At 48.6% G+C, this 17,650-nt stretch overlaps 1 protein-coding gene and 1 pseudogene across 1 annotated transcript in view; both read right to left on the bottom strand.

Moving 5' to 3' along the window:
• Window positions 1–17,650, bottom strand: part of SPOCK1 (SPARC (osteonectin), cwcv and kazal like domains proteoglycan 1) — a 517,625-nt gene that overhangs the window by 99,865 nt on the left and 400,110 nt on the right. The gene's annotated exons all lie outside the window — the stretch shown is intronic.
• LOC131515187 (transcription factor BTF3-like) lies at window positions 11,069–15,478 on the bottom strand (annotated as a pseudogene).

Here is a 17,650-nt window from a genome sequence, read left to right as displayed (position 1 = left end):
ATGGGAATCTGACACGGGACTCCCTCCACTGCCTTCTAGAGGAAAGAGTCTAAGTGATTCGCATCACCCACCCAGGCCTCCTTTTCCTTGTCACTAGATAAAGCCTCCTGCAGCTGTATGGGAAGGAATGGATAAGTGGGGGGTCCCTAGGGCCTGGCAGCAAGCCCTGCCCTGGCACACAGCGGAAAACAGATCTGAGTCTGTGCCTCCACTCCTGCCAACCCTGCCCTCATCCCTCCCTTCCCCTGAAAGTTGTCCCACACTTGAAGGATCTCTGCAAAACGCAAATTTGTGTGATTCTCTGTCCCAGTTCGCGCCCGTTCCTTGTCCCCTGGCGTCCTCAGGGAAGCATGAAGACGTGACCCCAGAAGAGGGCCCTCGTGATCTACAGCCCACAAACCCCTCTAGCTTGGTCCCTTTGCTTCTTTTCCCAACCCATGCCTGCTCTGTTCTGGCACACGGCCCCCGAAGTGGACCCTTCACACTCTCCCGTGACACGCTCCACCTCCACGCCTTGCTTTGTCTGCAGCCCCCAGGGATCCCGAGGCAGGTTTCCACGAGGGCACCGACCAGCTGTGCCCACCTCCACTGCACGCTGCCCTGCACCGTGATGACTGCTTTCTTGCCTGTCTCCCTTATGAGTTCTACAAATAAGATGTCGTAATTCACTTGTGTGGCCCAAGTGCCCAGAAAAAGACCTGCAAAAGAACAGGTAGCAAATAAACGCTGACAGACCAACAGATATTCGGGCAGATGAAAGGACATCCTGCTGCCTGCCAAGCAATCCCACACGGCGCGGGGTCCAGGAGCTGCCGTCAAGTTGGCCAAAGGAAGACAGTCGTCTGTCACCAAGATCTCAAGGCTTTGACGTTTCTCGGCCCTGTGGATGACACCCAGGTTCTCCCAGTCCATCAGATGCAACACCTGCATGGTGCCTCCTACCCAGTCTGATCCTCCCTGCTTACCGGGAATCAGGCCAAAGATGGCCCAGTGCTGACGTTTTCCTCACATGCCCAGACTGAGTTCAAGTCGTTGTTTCTGAGGCCCATCCCCTCTGGGTGTGATCTTACTTCTCCATCAACACTGCTCCAGTCCCTCCACGGCTGGTCCCAGCTGCCCTGCCCAGGCCTTGCTCCACTCTGGTGCCCCCCTCACACGGCAGGCTCACTCTCCCCCTACCCTAAGCCTCTCCGCTTGGGCAATGTTCCCCCAGGACACCCCTGGCCCAGGCACATTTCCAACCCATGCCACTGCCCTTCCACAGGCCCAGGCCTGCTCTTCTTGACCTCTAGTATTTCCTTCACAGTTACGACTGAACCGCTAGACTTCAGAGCCTCTGTGTAATATACCTGCGCACCACTCAGAGACGAGCTACGAACACGAAGTATATCCGTATCCCCCACGGTGCTGGTAGAAATGGCTTCAAAGTCTTCATGATACACATCATATCCACAATCAGTCATGGAACCAGGGGCTGTGCTACAAGCTTTTCCTACACTCTCCCCGTTAAATTTCACCCTCAGTTTCACCACAAGAACTCTGCTGACAGCCGACTTACATATGAAGAAACTCCGGCTCAGAAATGCTGTTTGCCCAGGGAAACCCAACTCTGAGCTGCAGAGTCTGGATTCAAACCCAGGCCATCTGACACTAAGGCTTGCGTTCTTAAGGGTTTATATGGTCCCATGTCATGTGTTTAGCAAGCTCATGGGACAGTGGTCCTCTTGGTCAGCCCAGGGCGCTTGCAGCAATGACTCTCTTACAAAGAGAGCCAAGCTGTATGGAATTCCCTGCAGACTGTGCTGAGAAGGCACGCACGTAGTTACATCATTCTGCACGTAGAAAGGCACACGGGTGGTGTCTTTCCCAAGTGTCCCGACAGGGCTCTTGTTGTGGTCCCACTGGTATGTGGGCTCAACGAGAGCAGGGATCTTGGTGTTTTACTGCGGCTTCTCAGGTACCTAAAGGAGGGCCCAGAACAGAGGAGATGCTCCTATTTATTCAGTGAAATAAAAACACGAATGAGGTAGGCAATAAGCCCCCAAAGCCCTACCAGGCCAAAAACGTCACTAATGAAAAGGAAGCTCAGAGGGAACAGAACTCTGTATCAAAGTCATAACCTCTCCAAAGCAGCCAACCAAGGCCTCTTCTGTGGATTCACACTCATTTTCTCCTGGTTCCAAACTCTTAAGAACACAGGCTCATAAGTACTTAATCTTCAGAGTTTTGACAACGCCGACGCATCTCTCTACTCTGATTCTCCTTTGGAGACCCATCCCAAAGCACCCCTGTGGATCCGTCTTCTGAGGGGCAGTTCTGGGCCACCTTCCTCATGCTGTCCGCTGTCTCTGTCATCTTTACCACAGAGGAGAGGCAGGGACTCGGGATTCTTGGATTCTCAAGTGATGACCTCTCTGCATAAAAATGCTCTCTCCTCACCCATAAGGGAGAAGAAATGCAGACAGCAAAAGGGCAGCAGATTTCTAGGGTGATAAGGAGTCCATCGCGCACCCCCAGTAGCCCCTGACATTCTGCGGAATGAGAAAACAGATACTAGCTAAGCTATCCACCAATTCTTTCCAAAGCTACCACTCCCCAAGGTCAAAAAAAAGCCATTAACATCTCACCGTGGCCCGACAGGAGATAAACATCACCAGCCAGGCAGCCTCACTTTCTGTCTGCTCTAGACAATTCCTTCCTCTCTCCACCTTTACTCACTCTAGAAAAATAAACCCCAAATGCCTTTATGAATAAAGGCTGCATATGCTCAAAAGAGCCAACGAAAATGAAGCTGTAGGTAAAGGTGACCAAAAATGCCAAATCGGACTTTTGACCAAATGCAACAAGATGAAGGTGATATTTTTTCTCAATAAAACAGTAACTTAAACTTTGCATTACTGCCTGATTTTACTGCTTAGAGATGAGAGAGCCTACAGTGCTGAACGAAAAAGTCATATCACTCAAACAGGATTTTCTTTGCTTGGCATCACCTATGTGAAAAATACATTTAAGTAATAAAATGCCCTTGGCAAGAGTTCATTGTCTGATGATGGAGCTGAGTTGTGGACATGGTGCGGACTGCACAGTCTGTCTTTTTTCCTCTTTTGATGATAGAGTTTCCACCCCCACACAGATCTCATCTCCTTTCTCCTAGAATCTGATGAGCTGTCCCATGAGGTTGACTCTTGTGGCCACTCTGCCCCACGAGCGAAGCGTGAGCTGATGGTTCCTAGTGCTTATTCCATGTCCAGAAATGTCTAGGTCCTGTCATTCATGGGGAACCCCTCTCCTTTCGTACTTTCCACTGAAGCCCAAACTACAGATCCGGTGACTCTGAGATTGCCAACGGCTTGATACGGAGATCACAAGACTGGGTGACATACAGGCATCTGAGGCGGGAATGCAGGTACCTGACTAACTTCTGGGGATGTACAAAAAGATCCAGATCTCAATCCAGGAGGTCAGCCCTGAGGACAAAGGGGGCATGAGACATGCCCGACACTTGCGAAAAGCTGAGTCTTGTGATGAGGTGCCAGGACTCCAACCAGGGGGAGTGGGGATAGTTATATAAATGAATTTTCAAGAATCCAAAAAGGAGGGGCAGGAATAGAGACCCGGCTATGAAGAGGTAGGCATTGGGGACAAGACACCACTGGAAGTCCCTGTGGGGATTGTAAGCATGAGTATATTATTTTTTAATCTTTTTAATATTTTTTTTTTTTGAGAGAGAGAGAGAGAGAATGAACAAACAAGCAGGGGAGGGGCAGAGATAGAGAAAGAGAGAAAGAATCCCAAGCAGGCTATGCACTGACAGCACAGAGCCTGATGCAGGACTTGAACCCACGAACAGTAAGATCACGACCTGAGCCAAAACCAGGAGTCGGATACTCACTGACTGAGCTGCCCAGGTGAGCCCCCAAGGGTGAGTTTAAATGAAGATGCGGGACAGTCATCCAGGTACCAAGGAAACAAGACACAGGAGAAGGTGGTGCAGCTTCTGAGGGTCAATCAGCCTTAGATGTGCACCCCAGCCTCATGTCTTTGGGCATGGAATGGGACCAGGAAGGCGGTAGAGTCTGGACAGCGCCTCAGTCTACAGAAGTCTGAGCAAGGCAACTCCACTTCAAAGATCCAGGAGCTCGTTACACATCTTGTCCTTGGCTCCAAGCTTCACACAAGCCTTTGCTTCCTGTGATTTCAAAGTTAGAAAGTTCAAACTAGTCTCCTCCCACTCCTACCAAGTTTCTCCTTGTGTATTTTGATATCAATCCAGAACCTGTGTTAATCAGGCCAAAATTCATTAAGGAAGGCCAACTGTGATCTCCAGGAAGCTAGCGGCTCCGCATGTAACATAATTTTTGTTTCATACAGCTGAGTGATTTTTCAAACAGTCTAACACCAAGCTCTGGATGAGGGTGGGAGGGAACCCCCATAAAAGAAGTGGAACAGATACTGTCTCACAGAGCCTGTTGCAACGTGCGGGCTCCCTCCCGTTTGGGGGAATCCTGCACAACAAAGTAATAACGAGCACTCACATTGTGGCACCTCCATCGTGTCCCTGCCACAGATAATTAAGCTCATCAATTAAGCCTTCCCTTTGCTGCCTTGGGAGGAAGCCACGTGTGAAGTTCAGAGGGAAGCCAGTATATCAGCCACCTAAACCCTTGGCAACTACACTGCTGACCTCCCAGGATCAGAGAAGGGTTGGAGCAGAGGCATGAGAACGAGCCAGAGTGAGTTCAAATCCTCCCTGGCTCTAGACTTCCTAGCTATGGGAAACTGAGTTAAGCCTCCTGTTCCCGACTTTCCTAATTTATAAAATGGAGGATATAATAATACCTGACTCAATGGGATGATATAATCCATTTATGCAACTAGTATTTTTTGGAGCACCTACTATGTGCCAGGCAATATTCTAGTTGATAGTGATATAGCAGGGAACAAAAGTGGAAACTGTGTTGTCCTTTAGGGGCTTACATTCTAGAAAAGGAAGCCAGATGCTAGAAAAAAAATCAACAAAAAATGAAATGATGTGTATCAAGTGCTTAGCACAAGGCCAGACACAGAGCATGTGCTCAGGGAGAGATGAAAGGCACACGATATGTTTAGGATACCTGTCGGCCCTACCACACCTGTCTATGGAAGGAATGGACGATTTTTCAGCCTTCTTCCTGGGGAGCCTGGCCAAGCTTCTGTCCCTCCAGTGTGACAGAAGTAAATAAGGATCTAATAAGAATCCTACAGGAGTCAGGAATTTGGAGACAGACAAACCCAGACTCAACTATCAACTCTCGCTCGCTCACTCATTGTCCTAGAGCAAGTCACTTAACTTTCTTTTTATTTAATTTGTTTTAAGTTTGTTTGTTCGTTTGTTTACTTTGAGAGAGCATGCATAATCGAGCGGAGGAGAGGCAGAGAGAGACAGAGAGAAAATTCCAAGCAGGCTCCGCACCATCAGTGCAGTGCCTGATGTGGGTCTCGAACCCATGAACCATGAGATCGTGACCTGAGATGAAATCAAGAGTCAGATGCTTAACCGACTGAGCCACCCAGGTGCTCCAAGTCACTTCAGGTGGTGATGCCCAGTTTCCACATACATAAAATGGGGATGCTAATGGAACCTGCCTCCCTGAGCTGTGAGGATTAATTAGGATTATGGTTAGGACTCAGCTGGGTGCCTGGCACAGTACAGTGCTCATTCCCCCCTGCCAGACCCACCCTCATCCCCACGCAGACTCAGTCAGCCGCAGCTGCTTCAGGGACCGTGCCCAGGGTGCCTGAGTCACTTTACTTGTCACCCATAAAGATGCCATAAATGTCAGCCCCACAAGGTGGGTTTGCCCCTTCTGCTTGATAACGGCATCGCTGTGCAGCAGCAGGATGTGCCCCAGAAGCTGGAGCCACGGTGGGGTGATTGATGACTCTCTTCTTCCTTGCAGACCGTACAGTCCTGGTGGGCAAAGGCTCACCTTCCTGAGCATTCCTCTCGGGGCTTGGGCTGTCACTGGGACCCAGAAAACACTTGAGGGATGAAAATGAGCTGAAGCAGAATCAGTCCAGGGGGCCACCGAGAAGCCACTATTTGAGAGGAACTCGTCACTTTGATCCCCCTGCCCCCTCAAAAAACTCCCTGTGAGACGTATTAGTAAAAAATAAATGTCCTGCTAAAGACACTACAGGACCACAGAAGCGGTTATATCAGAAAGAAAATGTCAGAGGGGCGCCTAGGTGGCGCAGTCGGTTAAGTGTCCGACTTCAGCCAGGTCACGATCTCGCGGTCCGTGAGTTCGAGCCCCGCGTCAGGCTCTGGGCTGATGGCTCAGAGCCTGGAGCCTGTTTCCGATTCTGTGTCTCCCTCTCTCTCTGCCCCTCCCCCGTTCATGCTCTGTCTCTCTGTCCCAAAAATAAAAAAAAAAAAAAAAAAAAAAAGTTGAAAAAAAAAAAATTAAAAAAAAAAAAAAAAAAAAAAAAAAAAAAGAAAGAAAATGTCAGTTAGTTTTTTCAATCTCCAGAATCTCTCTTCAGCTGTCTAGTGACCCATTCCCTCCTTCAGGAACAGCCACCATTTCACTGGTTCCGGGTGTTTCCCCAGCTATCCACAAGCTCAGCCTTCCAGGGAAATAATGGGCCCTTGGAGGGATCCACCGTGTTTCGAAGGCAGGGGATTTATACAGAGCACATAATTTGCCACAGACAAATACACTGTATTTATTGCAGTTATAATCAGAACAAAATTATAAAGTTTCCATGGTTCCAGAACACAACCAAATAAGCAATTCTAACAGAAGGGACTCTCAGCAGCCAGAGAAACAAACCACAAAAGGAAGTCACAAGTCTGAGGGTTCCCTAAGTAGCCCCACTGAGATCATCCAGAACTGCCCCCACCTCATGCCACGACACACAGGCGCACACATGCACAGGGCAGGTGACCAAGGATAGCAACGTGTGACCCGGACCTAACGGGAGCTGTCAGAAAGCATCCGTAAGTTACTAGAAAGGAAAAACCAAGATTTAAATTTAGGGCCATGACAAACCATAGCTCTGAGGCATTTGAGAGGCAAGAGCAGGAAAGTGACATTTCCCCAAACAGAAGCTCAGCTCCAGTGCAATGATCCCACTCACCATCTGTACCGGGTGTAAAGAAAATGGCCGCCCTCCCCACCGGCTTTGTGACACCAGAAGGAGGGAGCAGGCAGGCTACTGACAGGGATGGCTGGAAGGAGATGCTTCAGGGAAAGAGACTTGTGTCCTAGCCACCACTAAGAACACATCCACTCTATGCACTGGGGAAGAAGAACCTTACCCTTCCTAGGGGAATGATGACCAGGAAGGTCAGGTACATGCCCTTGTGAAAGAAAATGGCCAAGTCCATTCCTGTTCCACCATTACTCAAGTGGATGACAATGACAGAAATGATGAGGCCTATACCTACTTAAGTTTTGCACTCATTAGTTTTGATCCTTACTTGGAAAGCCTGCGAGGTTCTTCAGGTATTTGCTAATCAGATGGGTGGGAAATGGCATCAGACTATAGTTTCACCTGCACAAAACCCCTCCCCGCTTCCTGCTCCCACAAGGCAGCGCCATTCCGGGCTGGGGCCATGGGCTTTGCAGTCTGAAGGACTTCCGCTTGATCCCAGGGTTGCCACATGCTAATTGAGTCTGGTTTGCCCATCTGTAGACTGAAAATAACAACAACACTTACTTCAAGCGCTGTTTTATTTAAGGCAAATGAAATGAAAAATGCTCTGGGAGTGTTTAGCACCGGGACTCCCCATCTGGTCCTCCTTCCTTTTCCTAAGAAGGGCCCTGAATCTTCCCATCCCATTCCCTAGGTTAACCTGGTGCCTCCCAGCTGAGGACACCTGAGCTCCTCGAAATATGCAAAGAACTGTTTCCAGAACTCTGGCTCCTTCCCTCTGCTCCTCTCCCGTCATCTCTCTCCATGACACATTCTGCCCAACCACGTGCTTTCTTGGTCAGGGACAACATAAGCCACCCCAAAGTTTACGATACGTCAAGGGCTCGTCGTCCCCCAACCAGCTGCCACCTCGGTGCAGAAACTGGGCAAGGACAGCCATGCTGCCTCTGTCATCATTGGCTTCGGCTGATGGATGAAGAAGTGAAGTCTCTGAGAAATCACACGATTTGTCCAAGGTTACCGGGATAACACACAGGAAAGCTGAAAGGTGACTAATGTCTTCTGAGTCCTGATCAAATGCTCTTGTTATGTAACAAGCTGTCATTTCCTCAGCGGCTGGAGAAGTCCTTGTAGGTATTTGTGGAAATGAATGAAATCAATAAATAAGAATACATGAGGCCAAGCCTCCTGAACAGATGATGGGGAGAGTGCACAACCTGGTTTTCTTTTCCTCCCACCTGAGTAAGCGCAGCAGGGCCAGAGGATGAAAGAGTCACTGAGTGACCTCCCTTCTTCCCTAGAGGCAACGGCCACACTCGTCGGCTGCAGGTGAATGAGCTGCTGGCTGGAGGTCTCCACCCCTCCGACCTCTGCTCTTCCCAAGAGGCCCTGATTCAGTCTGGGTCCTGAGAGGCGTGAACGGAGACAAGCCACCTAACCTCTCCAAACTTCCGTGTCTTCCTCTGGAAGACAGGGATAGCACCACTGGCATTTTGGGGCTAGGTACTAAGTGAGAGAAGAGAGGTAAATAAAGCTTTTGGCATGGTGCAGGATCAGTAAACAGTAGCTATTTTATCTTTATTGTTATGTGACTATTATCATGATCAACACTGTTGTTCATGTCATCAAGTTCATCTAAAAGAGCTATCTCCTCAAGATCTCCCACCCTCAAAACTCCCACAGCCTTTGGTGTCTGCTCAGCCGGGAGGGCTTGAGATTTTGCTTCTCTGGGAAGCAACAGCCAGCAGCATCTCCCCCAGTGAATGGCACGGCATGGCTTCCAGGGCTGGGGACCCAGGGAGCACTGTGACATGGCACACAGGCAAGGTTAGAGCCAGAAGCACAGCACCAGCTGATGTTTCAGGGGCCGAGAGATGGCTTCCTAAGTCTCATGGGAGGGAGGGCAATGGGGACGTCAGAAAGGAAGTCAGGAAGCAGGCAGAAAAAAAAGAGGGAAAGAAGAACCAAAATAAGCATGTGAGCCAGGGAAAACATAGGGGTAGCTCTATTTAACCGGAACCATTCACCCAGGATTTCTACACATGGGACTGCTGACACTATGTTTTCTCTCAGCTTCCTGGTGCCTATAAGCATCTGTTACCCTCCCATAAAAAGCTCTTGAGTGGAAGTCAGGAAACTCAGGGTCTAGTCTCTGCTGAGACAATAACCTGACTCCTCCGGTCTCAGTCTTCATGTCTGTAAACACTGCTGGGGGGTCAAGGAGTGGGGACCAGGAGAGGCTGGACTAGTTAGGTTCTAGGACTCCCCCCCCCAACTCAAATACACTGTGCCTGCATTAGCCAAAAGAATATTCTACCTCAAAATGGATGTGGTCTCCTCCCCAGGGAAGGGCCTACATCCCACAAAGCTACCCACAGATGTGACTGTAGTCTCGGAGCAACATCATGGAAGTGAAGTCACATGCTCACCTCCTACAAACTCACGAGGCAAATTTAACTTCCTACCACCACTGGTTTTAATCCATGTGAGATGGCTGTCCGTTTCTCGTGGGCTCAGCAATCTCTCACAGATTTGAAAGGTGAGCAGTCTCTGTCTCCCAAATGGGCGTGTTTCTACTTGGGGATACAAATCACCTGACGCTTGCTCCAAGGCATTTATAAAGAAAGGTAAAAAGAGTGATGATATCAGGATGTCAAATCTATCAACCTTATAGAGCAAGTCTGCTAATCCTGCTGCCACTCATCTTACCTACCATCACCCCCGCCCCCTCCGATGTCCTTAGCTTTTCATGCCAATCACCTTTGTTCTGGTGGAAACTGTATGTTGAGAGATTCACAAAGTAGTAGCAAGGTCATGGTTCTCGATTTCAAAGAGTTTTCAAGTAGATTAACAAATGGATCAGCTAGCATATTCTACCAGATTGGCCACAGTGACATGGTGGACCAGGGCAAGTGACCCTCAGTGCTGTGGGAACTGAAAGACAGCAAACCCAAGGGGGGAGAAGTCTTCTCAGTGGCCTTACAACTTGGTGCAAGTTTCTGAAGACAAGGAAAGAACAAGGCATGGGGGAGACCAGGAGCAAGGGTAGAGATTAGGAAAGAGGCTTCAAATTCTAACTAGAGCCTATTTTTGTCGTGAGGAGCAAGAAGAAGCTACTGCATTTACTCAAGCAGAGGAGAAGCACAGTCTGAGTGCCCGGAGAAGAGGCCAGGAAGAACAACGCGACCCTAGCCAGTAGGAGGCATTGGAGAGCCACGTGAGACCTAGATGAGGAGCTACAGAAACGCAGGAACAGAGAGAGGATGAGAGGGTCTGCTCCTCACAGAGCCTGCATCTCCCTCCTGGTCCCTGCTCGTGAGCATCCAAGTCTTTGACACCTCCTCTGAACCAAAATGGAAGAACACAAAACCAAAAATCTTTACAGCCACTCTCCCTTAATAGCTTATAATTTTCCATTAGCCCTGCTGGGGAAGGCAAGCAGAAATGCCTTCAGGCTCCCAAAGTCAAAACTGTAGCAACAGCCCATATCTCATATTGAACGCACCAACCTTAGTGGCCAACATGCTAATTCCCAGGATGTGGCCACCCTCCTCCTTCTCCCACACCTTCTACAATGTGAGGGCCTTGGTGGCAGTGACCTGAGGGCAGTGGGATACTATCAAGGTCTCCTTCATACCCAGGACCTGGAGAGCTATGCTACTGTCTCTCAGTGTCTCCTGCTTATGATCTCATTCAATAGGAAACCGAGGGACTGACTTCTGGAAGCCATGCAAAGCAGATGAGGCTTTCATAAAGAGATATTCTCCACTGAACCTGGATGCCCACTCAACTCCAAAGTCCCCTCAGATGCATCATCTCATACTGAGACAGAAATATCCAAATCTACACTATTTTTTAGGGAAAAAAGAAGTATAAATACTGAGAGTAAGCTTTTTTGTTTTTTTTACTAGGCAAAGAACTTTACTAATCTTGTTTCAAACTTTATTCCCAGGCTTCTTCAGCTTAATTAGCTGCAAAGAATGAATTGTGTATAAGCAAAAAGTGAAAAGAGCTGCAGTGTCCAAGGGGCTTGGGCTTAAAAATATTAGAGATCTAGATTTCATCAGATCCATGAACAAAATTTTTAGAAAGCAGTCATAAAGTAGCAGCTCCCAGTCACTTCTTCAAGCTTTATCTTCTTCACAAGTTGACTCAATTCAGTTGGCTTCATTCTTGGAAGCTTCATCAAAATCCTCCACAAGATCTGGAACTTTATCATCATCATCCTCTCTGGTAGCAAGTGGTGCCTTTCCGTCTACAGATTTTTTTAGGCAGAGCTTCAGCCAGCCTTCTTAACCTAGTCAGCACCAAGGTGGCTTAAGATACCGGGGAGCATTTCTGTCAGCTGCTGTGTCTCAGCATGGCCTGTAATGGTGAAGGGGTTCGCTGCCAGGGATGCCTGAACTTTAGGGTTGTTAAAGTGGATCACTGTTCCTTGGTTTGTGAACATATTCACTTCTTCAATACCAGAGATACTGTTTACCCCTAACTTCTTTAAGGACAACTGAAGTTTTTTATCATCTGCTGTAGCTGTTCTATGAACCACCTTCTTCTTTCGGCGAGCAGTTCCTTTCCCACCAATGTGCACTTGTAGTTTTGGCGAGTTTCTCCCAGTTCGTGATAGTTTCCTTCATCTTGTTGGAGCGGAAATGGGACCACGCAGGGGGCTAGGGTTGGTGCTCAGGGGGTCTCGGGTGGACCAGCTGAGATTAGGCGCATACACGTGGGGACGCAAGATGGCAGCTAGAGAGTAAGCTTTTAAAAACTCATTTTTGAAGATACTTTGGAAGTCCTCACTCGAGAGCTTGTAACCATAAAAGATAGCTCTATGGTTTGAGCTTTCACAAGGAAAAGAAGGGCATCTTCTGAAGTACCTAGCAATGTGACCGAGGCCACCAGCAGGCTGGACATTCTACTCCCCAAATAATCGGCTGGAATATAAGCACTGGATCTAACACTTGGTGCTAGGTATTTTTTGCTCATTTACTTGGTTGGGAGTCCATGGAGAAATGGAACCAACTTGGAAACGGTCCATCATTTAGAACAACAGAAATGGAAGCAATATTTTCTCTAACAAAATGTGCAAATCCCACGTGAGACAAGATGCTAGTTTTAAGATTCTATTTCAATGAACAAGGGTTGAGCTTGCCTCAAGAACAAAACGATTTTTTGCGAAACAGCAATTTGAAGTTCATCCTTTTGTCAACAAAATTGCTATGTAATTTCCAAACTTCTCACAGAGAAGCAATTAGCCAACAAACACATCCGTGAATCATAACACCCTGGGAGGAGGAGAAGAATCCCAGCTCTGTTCTCCAACCTGGAGCACCTCTGTTGTCCTGGTCTGCAGGAGGGAACCTGAACCCCTAGTCTCTGTCTCTGGTCATATCCAGGCCTTCCTCCCTGTGTGCATGGCAGGCATCTGGCAGGCAGATACAGACTGCTGGGGGACATCGGAACTTCCGCTGCAGTGGCGGCTAAAAGTGCCGACTCCTAGAGGGCAGGCACCATGCCCAATCCTGCCTCCACACTCCCCAAGGCACAGCCAAGTAGGGGGACCACAACACAGCAAGCATTTTTGCTGCCTAAAGTCAATGAAAGAACAGACTCAGTCAAGTTCAGACGCTATGCAGAGTTTCATCTTGAAAGCATGAAACACCTCTCAAAAGCTCCAGCGTCCCCAAGTTGGAAGAGAAAAGGGGTCATGGCACAAATAGAATAGGCAGATTTTGTAAAAGGAAAATCCCTTTGTTCCCCTGGGCTTTCAAGCAAGGGGCTTTGACAAGAAGCAACTTGATTCTCCTGAGACTCTCAGGCACCTGTCATCATGAAGCACTTTCTCTTTCTCACAGTATTCTCTGGCTCAGTTTCAGATTCCAGGCTACCTCCTCCCTCATCTCCTTACATGCTTATACAGCCATGGAACTGAGCCAAGCCGCAAAGAAAAAGCAACACAAGAATAAGGAAACTTGGGGCACAGTTTTCCTTCCCACCTCTCTGTGTTCAATGGGCAAGAGGCGAAGACTAGCAGAGACACAAAGACAGGCATGGTGAAGTGGGCCAGATGGGTGCAAAGGTGTATCTAACGAACCTGACACTTTATGAGTTTGAGGGCTCTGCCTTCAAACGTGGTAGTCTGAAAGTCACTTCCTTTATCTTTCCAGGGACCGTCTCTTCTCTACTCCAACCCTTCCTTTCACCAACATTTATTGAGTGACTACAAGCTGCAGGCACTGTAGCCAGGGATAGAAAGTAACGGGGACTAGCAGAAGAGCACAAAACCAGCACAAGACGACACTCCCAAGGGTTATGCTACACTGAAATAATAAAACCCTCACTGTAGATGAAGGTGAGACACAATTCCGTCTTAAAAAGCATGAATACAAGGCAGCTAAATGCCCTGGGCCATACTTGGAAAGAGCCTGGGCACATCTCTCAGTGGAGATGTGCCCATCGGCAGCCTCTACATTTAAGTCTTGGTTTACAATCAAGGGCAAATAAAAATAACAGTTTCTTGGACAGCCACATTTACATGAATTTCTGGGTCCCTCTGGCTCCCAGGCTCTCTAAGCCTTCCTCCTTATCAGCGTTCCAAGTGTGCTCACTGTTGGAGGATCACAGATCAGCCCCTGCCTCCAAACGCAGAGTACCCCGAGGCAAGGGCTTTGAATGGTTCATCTCTGTCATTCCCGGGGCTGGACACAAAGCTGGTGTGAAGGTACACATACAGTAAATGGTGAATTGAAGTCTTTTCTCCAGGACTGAGAGTTCCAGAAATAGGAGTTCATTTGTCTGTAGAGGTTTTTACATTAGATTACATTTGCTCACCAAGCTACTCCTTCCAGTAAGACAAAAAAGGGTTCCCCAAACTACTCCATCATGTCAGTCCTTAAGGACACAATAAACTCTCATTTCCATTATTTTCCTGTCAAGTCCATCAGGAGGCCACATACAGACCTCCATGGTGCACCCCTGCTCACCTCTTTGGCCTCATCTCTCTCCCTTCCCCATCCACCGATGTTCGATACGCGAGTGTCTACTGACTGAGTCACTTCTCTGTGCTAGGCATTGGGTAAGCTGCTGGGGATGAAGCAGTGAGCCAGAGATAAATGTGGTTCCTATTCTAAGTTACTCATAGTTTACTGGAGGAAAGGGATACTAATTTAGTAACCCTACAAATAGAAAATTAGACTTTAACTATGGTGAATGCCAAGAATAAAAGGTATGCAGCACGGGTGAGATATGCGACAAGGGGCATGACCAGCCCAAGGGCATGAGGGAAGGCGCTTATGATCTGGAGGATAAGCAGGAGTTCCTAGGCTTGTGTGAAGGGAGGGGGAGCATCAGGGCTCACTCCCACCTCTGCCAGCATCCTTCACACTTCTCGTATACAGCTCAGCCATCAACTCCTCAAGAGGCTCTCCGTAACTTGCCAGGAGAGGTAGGAGGCCCTCCTGTGTGCCCATGTGGGTGTTCTGCACATGCCCACCTTTATTAGGAAGCCACTTACCAACACAAGACTTTCCATTTCCCCTTCTGAAATGGAAAATCTAGGAGGCCAGGAACTTCACCTAATACATTTTTACATCTGCAATGCCCAGAGAGGAACAAGCACCCAGTTCATCCCTGGTGAATGGAAGGAGAGACAGATGAACATACAGACAGATGGACACACTGTTTGTCACTTTCACCCAGCTTTCCTGTTTCTTTCAAACCTGCGTATCGGCACACATCAGTGTCTGGGCAGTCAGTGGCATCTTTGTACTTAGCATCAAAATCCTGTACTTCCCTACCTCCCTGGGGTTCCCAGAAGGCAATGTGAACAAACTGTCATCCTCATCAGTGGGCAGAAGGGCAGAATCATTTCCCAGCCCCAAGAGATTCTGGACTGGAAGAAGCCCAGAGCTAGACTCCAAAGCTACTCTGGCACATTTTGAGAACTCTATACATCATTCAATCATCAAATCTTTCATTCACAAATATTGACTGAGCACTTCCTTTGTGTAGACACTACTCTAGAAACTGAGCAGTCTGCTATACAGTCTGGAAGAACAAGTGAAATGAGATCACTGCAGACACAGGTAATCAGTATGAAGAAAGCAGAGAAACAGATTAGAAAGTAACTGAGGGGAAAGCTGGCTCTGTTGTGTGGTGGGTGGTGAAGGAGGGGTTCCCAGAAGAGGGGACATTTCAGCTAAGACCTGAATGATGAGAAGGAGGAAGTCATGTGAAGTTTTGGTGGAAAGGCATTCAGGCAGAGGGAATGGCATGCACAAAATCCCTGATGCAGGACCAGTTCAGCACGCTACAGGGAGAAATGCACACCAAGGTGATCAGACAGAGCGGCACGATAAAATATGGTTAGAATGAGGCCAGGTCATGGTGGGCCTGGGGAGCACAATAAGGATTTGTGACATCGTTGTACAGGTGACGGGAAGTGAACAGCTGTTTGGATCGCTTGCTCAGCTGCTCTGTGAGGAACCAACCTCAGAGAACACTGATGGAAACAGAGAGGCCAGTGAGGAAGCCAAGTGGGGGCCCACATGCAAAAAGACGGTAGCACCAGTGTCACGGGATAGCAGTGATGACCCAGAGTCAAATCATGCTACCGTGTGGAGGTAACAGAGAACAAGGCTGGCTAACGGATCAGCTGAAGAGGATGAGAGCAAATGGGGAGACCAAGAGGACTGTTAGGGTGGGAGCCTGAGTCACTGGGTTGAGAGCAGAGTCATAGGAGCCATGAGAGAGACTGTGGGCGATGAGGAGAATCATCTGTTTGGGCGACAGCGAATGGGAGATGCCAATCACGCATCTGAGTGAGCAGATCTTGCAGGCCATCCAAATGCCATTCTGTCAATGCGCCATGCTGCCATGAAACCAGCCAAGGTGAACAGTTCACGTGCTTCGAGTATGGAGAAAGACCGACACTGTTTGGGTTCTGCTACATCTAGGTTCAGATCCACCTCTGTCACTTATAACTGTAGGATCTCAGGCAAGGAACCACCTTTTGGGGATGGTCTGCTCTTCCTCTGCGAAAATGAGAGCAAAACCGATTTACCCCAGGGTCATGAGGACCAGACTGGATGCGGAGTGGCCAACACCCGGGGCACAGCGGGAGTGGGGCCAGCGGTGCACCCCGGCTGCTCGGCCCTGCTCCTGACAGCCAGGCCCGCCCACCGGTGGGAAGCCGGGTCAAGTCGGCTGCGGCTCTCCATTCTCATCATTAGCTATTATTCTCCCTAGGTTGATGAAAACTTCATGAAGGGAAAAAAGCCTGAGAAATTCCAACGCGATATAGTAATACTATTTTGAGTGACTGAAATAGCAGGTCAAGAAAAATGACAGCTACAGGGATAAAAATGTGGATCTACAAAACATGCAATCAAGAAAACCTGTGAGCTGTGAAAACCAAGTAACCTCGGGAACCCTTCCTCTCTCCACACAGCTCCAGCTCCAGGCGGTACCGAAGAACACGGGAGGGTGAGGGGTGGGCAGGAGCGAGGGGAGCACCCTCACTGGGAAGGCGGGGTCACCCAGGAGACCAGTTGGGGAAGCTGTCAGCACCGAGAGCCTGTGACAAAAGCACTTTGTTTATGTGATTCAATAATGGGGTGGTGTGGACAGGGCTGCCCCAAGGGGGCCCCGCAACCCGCCCCATCCTCAGCCTCCCAATGTCTGTAGCAGCCCTTGAACTTGTTCAGTCACAAGCTATGCTTCTGAGGGGAGGCACTCCACTCTTTCCACTTGTCTGTAATCAAATAGTAGCCACTAGCCAAGACAAAACAAAAATATGTTTCCATGACGACCACTTCTGAGCTGGGGGCGCTGGGGGGCAATTACTTGGGAGACAGCACCACACAGGGGCAGGGCCAATGGGGTCAGCTGTCATCTAGGGAGACCACGCTCTCCACTACAAGCCACCAGCACCAAGCCACTAACACCGAGATACCCGGATCAGGGCTCTGAGCTGAGCCTAGGCCATCCAATCACAGTTTAGGGAAGAGAGGGTCTTCTGAAGGGGAGGAAGTAATGCAGATGACCCTGTAAGGGAACATTTCAACTACTCAGGAAAAGAGGCTGCTGGTGACACTTGAAAACAAATCATCAATGCAGCACAGTTCTGTTTAAGAAATCCATGAACTGGCCCAGGCCATTATTTATGCTTTTATTTGCCAATTCAAGATTAATAGATCCTTAGACTACAACCATAGTATTTCTTCAAAGTCAAGAAAAAGAAACTTCTTTAAAAATATTTATAATTAAGATCCAATTTCCTTGCCATCTCTAAGTGCATTCCACCCCTCTACCTCATTGACTTTAGTGGTGTTGGGATTAGGACTGTCTGGACTTTGCCACTCATCAGGGTGACATTATGGTAAAGGCTGGCTTCTCCTCTTAGGAGCTGAGAGACCACAGCAATGTTAACAGCTGAGGCTCTGTGTCTTCATTATTTCAAGAAGGGGTTTAATACTAGTTCCCACCTGAGAAGATCGGTGAGAGAATTAAGCAT

Source organism: Neofelis nebulosa, chromosome 1, assembly GCF_028018385.1.
Source record: "Neofelis nebulosa isolate mNeoNeb1 chromosome 1, mNeoNeb1.pri, whole genome shotgun sequence".
NCBI lineage: Eukaryota > Metazoa > Chordata > Mammalia > Carnivora > Felidae > Neofelis > Neofelis nebulosa.
Note: the sequence above shows the minus strand (reverse complement) of the source record. Positions and strands in the feature narration are given on the sequence as shown.